This window comes from Centruroides sculpturatus, unplaced genomic scaffold (assembly GCF_000671375.1).
Source record: "Centruroides sculpturatus isolate CEXI.00-Female unplaced genomic scaffold, Cexi_2.0 scaffold3642, whole genome shotgun sequence".
NCBI classification, from domain to species: Eukaryota; Metazoa; Arthropoda; class Arachnida; order Scorpiones; family Buthidae; genus Centruroides; species Centruroides sculpturatus.
In genome coordinates, this window is record NW_019387729.1 from 1 (window position 1) to 4,938 (window position 4,938).

At 26.8% G+C, this 4,938-nt stretch overlaps 1 long non-coding RNA gene across 1 annotated transcript; it reads right to left on the reverse strand.

Annotated features, from left to right (window-relative positions):
* Positions 1-2,176: 2,176 nt before the first annotated feature.
* LOC111616604 lies at positions 2,177-4,655 on the reverse strand. Its single transcript, XR_002755281.1, has 3 exons — positions 4,444-4,655; positions 3,511-3,667; positions 2,177-2,212 (listed from the first exon to the last, which is right to left on the reverse strand). It is a non-coding gene; the product is annotated as an uncharacterized LOC111616604 (long non-coding RNA).
* Positions 4,656-4,938: the final 283 nt, after the last annotated feature.

The following is a 4,938-nucleotide window of genomic DNA, read 5'->3' on the forward strand; positions in this document are numbered from 1 at the left end:
TATATTAATAAAATAAAGCATATTTTTCAAGTTTATCTTAATAACCTTCCATTTATATGCGTTATTTTTTATTTAATTAAATTATAGTTATATCTGATAGTTATGTTAAATCTCTCTTCAACAATATCTCAGTAAATCTTTTTCTTCATACAAGATATTCTTTCAATTTAATAATACAAATTGTGTATCAAGAACAGTCCATTCACTGATTAATTCGTTAATTTTATTATGTTTCAGCAAGAATACAGCATTAAAAATAATTCTGTCGACATGTTCTAGACTTTAAAAAAATCCAAACGTCACGCACTAAATGCAGATTAATGTAAATTTGGTCTTTACCGAATAAACTCGTAAACATGTTTTTATAAATAGAGAACTATTGAACATAACGATTGCATAATAATGTTTAGTTTTATGTCAGCTTTAAATTGTTCAATTAAATTTATGTCAGGATGTCATTAGTTAATAATCTAATCCTGTACGACGATAAAATTCTAATTGAATCAGACAAAAACGTTTGAAAAATAAGTGGGACCTATTACAATTAATAAAATATTTTAATCCTCAACAAAAGATATATTCTCCCTTTAAAACCTTTCTTTAAATAATGCACTAGAGGACTGACAAGGAAATAAAATAACATTTAAAAATTGTTTAGTCTTCATTCTTTGATAATATACTATATATTGAAAGCAATAATTATATACACTAAAAAGTATAATATTCTTTTAATTTTATTCTTGTATATTCATATACAAATTTTCATTTATATAGTACAGCATTCATAATACACTGAAAATAGAAGCAATCGTTAACCATACATTCTGAAATCTGTAATTTTGCTACGGATATCTTCAACTTCTTATCATAAAAATCCAGCAACTAGTTGTCTAACTTTTCCTGGCAACATTTTGTGGCGCCATCTGTTATCATATTTTAAAAACTTTTTATATTTTAACTATAGTATTATAAAATCACAAAAAGCTTAATTTTGAGGGTAGGGATGGGTTTTATAAAAAAATGTAAATGCTAATAACGAGTAAAATCGTCATTAAGACCGACCCTAGTAGAGATACACACGATTCCCTTTATCTCTCCACCCCTTGACCTTTAATCACCAAAATTTAATAGCACCAATCCCCCTAATAAACAAATTTTTCTGCATAATTTCAAAAATTTTCGACAAAAAGAACCGTTATTAAGCTTCAAACAAAATGAACAAAATCGTGCCACCATACACTAACATTCATACATACAGAAAATAAACCCCGAATTTTTTACATTTCTCGACGTTTCAAGATGTCCTGATCCAAAAATGTAAAAATCTTGGGGCGAGATCATTTATTGACAGATCTCCACACTTCGCATCTGTTATATATAATAGTCCGGAAAGTAAAAATGATATCTTTATATACTAAAGATACACAAGATGTTTTTATGAAGGTAAAAGCATCTTTAGTTTACAATACCATTATTTTTCCGGGGATAAGGTTATGAGCTCCCTCTAAAGTAAAAGCATACTGTAAACATACTGTAAACTTTATACAATTTTTCTTTTACAATTTATGATTATAAATATGCAAAAGTACTAATTATCAGTGAATATAAAGCTCAATAGTTTCTCTTTATATAAAGTTTTTTCTATTTGTTGTGATAAAAAAATCACTCATTACAATAAAATTCTTTTCTGCAACTCTTTTCTAATTGCAGAAACGGTTGTTTCTTCATTTTCTTCAATTCAGTAATTGAAGGAAATGAAAACAATTTCTAATTTTCTAATTTTTCTGCCACTATCCATACAACAAAGAAAACAGAAAATAAAATCAATGGACCGAATTCAAATATTTTAAAAGCCAAAATGTGACTAAGAGTAATTACCTATTACTAGTAAATATGATCACAAATTTTCCATAGGATTAATAAAATATAAACAATATTAAAAAATGAATTGTGGACACACTTAATAAAATTATTGTGAGGTTTAGTTTTGTCAATTATTTCTTATTAATACAAAAATTTATGCAGAGCTTATTAAAGCAAATAAATAATTTCAATTATATAACACAATTCATATAAATTAATTCTATAAAATAAATGTTCATTGAACAATCTAATTATAAAAACAAGAATCATTTTTTTAATAATTGATAATAAATGGTTTTCTCACATTATTTCACACTTCTTTGAATACAAAACGATTCTCATTAATTAACTGAAATTTCAAATTAAGATTATTAATATTCCACTTTGATCAAATAAATCTCAATAGTTTCAAAACAATAAGATATAAAACAAATTAATTATTTATAATTCTAAGAAAAATAATTCTCTTATTTAATTTGATAAAATTAAATTTCAAGTTTCATTTCATTAAAAAAAATTGTAGTTTGTTGAATAGATTTTTATAGTGAAGATTATGGAGATTATAAAACAAAANATTGAAATCATAATGAGTTACTTTTTAATTTTAAAAAAATCTGTTTATAGTCAAATAACATTATTTATCAAATGATGTTTACCACAAGATATGTTTCTGTTAACTTAAATTTCATTACTCTAAACTTATTATATGAATGAATTTGGATAACAAAAATTTAAAAAATCTATATAGTTAGAAATTAGAAAGTTATATACATTTAATATCTTAGAGAAAAAATTACTAATCTACTGGTTCTGTAAGACCCAAACACCTTATTATCAACAAAAATTTTACTAAGAACAGAAAGATAGAAACCTGAAGACCATCTCCAGGTTCCTATCTTTTGAATAGATTCAGGAAAAATGCCATTTACAGATTAATTCAAGACACGCAGAATTTGTTAGGGTAGAGGTGCACAAAATTCACCCTCTCCTTCTGAGATGCATCAATATTGTCGTTCCTCTTCCAATTCATATAAAAAAAACAATAGGTATAATAAATTTGTCTTCTTACAAACAATAAGATCTGAAAAACAAATGTATACAAATACAAACATGTATTCTGTTATGCTTTTATTGTAAAAAGTTAAAATTCTGCACCCACGTTAACCCACAGTACACCACTGTGCTGCAAATATGAAACACAGTTAAGAGGGAAAAAAATGTATTTCACATTAATTAAATTAATTCTTAAAAAACATTTTAAAATAGTAAATTAATCGTTTATTTTTTTCCTTACTTCATAGTTAATGTTAAATTTATCGATTGATCTTCATAGTAGGTTAATTACTAGTGAAATTACTAATGCAGAATCTCACTGTACAAATATTTTTAGGACATATTAATACAGAGACGAATAATAAATGAAAATTTCATTGATTTCTATGGAAAATATCGTAGAAAATTAATCGATAAAAACCTATTTGAACTATGACTTTAACACGCGTTTATCAGTTATCCGCTCAGAATAGCGATCTAAATTTACAATTTCCGTTTACTGATTTTGATATTTATTTCGAATATTTTTACCATTCGTGCAGTCAAATAATATATTAAAATAAATAAATAAATAAATAATAAAAAATTACTTACAGCTAAATTAACATTGGGCACAGATGGTCCCTGCTCCAGTAAGATCTTCACAATTTCAGTATTTCCTGTCCAAGCAGCTAAGTGTAGGGGCGTAGAACCTTTGTGATCAACGACGTTGGTAGATGCCTCATATTGCAATAATAATGACACAATTTCTCTGAAAAAATAAGGGAATTTTAACGTTTTAAGCATTTCAATATATCATGAAAACAGAATTATAATTAAGAGAGAATAAACATGTAGGAAATTCTATCATGTTAAATGCGATATACGTATCAGAATAATAATTACATTTATAAATTCTTTCTGGATTATTATTATTATTATTGTAATTCTGCTTAAAATTTACCGTTTACGCGATTTATGATTTACGATATTAGTGATGAGAGATCATTAAAAAAATTGTAAAATGTTCATTAATCCTCGTGTTCTCCGATTGTGGGAGCGCCTTATACGATGTCTCTACTGTTTGACAATATAGTCATGACATGAAAGATTCCTTCAGGAGCCACTTTTCATTGCAACGAAAACGTCAAGTTTTGAATATGACATGGCCATTGCAGAATGGAGAAACAGGGATGCACTTAACATTCCACATGTCGTAGTTTTAGTGATTTAAAATGTAGTAGAGTATCTGTCGTACATTCGGTCGAATGACTCTTGATGTACGATAAGTGAAGTTTATTGTATCCATTTGGGATAAATTGTTTAGAATAGGCCATAAAATGAACTCCATAGAATATACAGAAATAAATTTAATGATGAATGACTCGAACGTGTGTGTGCCCCCCTCCTTTTCAAGACTTAAAGCTCGGCCATGCAACATTCATGTAATTCGTTGCAATGTCCCTCTTTAAATGCAAATATATTAGAAGAGAAAGTTTAATAAATATTAAAAATAATTGATGACAAACAACTGTTTAAAATACTCACTTATGCCCGTTGAGCGCTGCGTGATGTAATGACGTATAACCAGACTGGTCTTGAGCATTAGCACCTGGCCCGCGACGTAAGCTGTACAAAAATTTAAGTATTTTAATGCTACCTTAATTAATATTCATTATAAATAAAAATTAACGGATAATTCGGCTGATAATCTGCATTAATCAATACACAACATTACAATTTTAAGTCCTTCCGCTTAAAAATCGTGCAAATATTCATTACTTTTTAATAAACGTATTCAAATATATAATTAAAATATATTTATCTATTTTAACACGGGACTTAATGAGATTCAAGTCTCTCATTTCTAGAATAATATACAGGTTTCATGATTAATGTTATATTTAGGTTATAGGAAAAGAATGTTAAACTTCTATTTTCGTTAAAATTTTTCAGGAAATTACCTGCTTTTGCATGCTTAACTTATATAAATTATGTAGCAGTGCAATCATTTTAAAGTGACCCTGAATTTAAAAAAAGAAA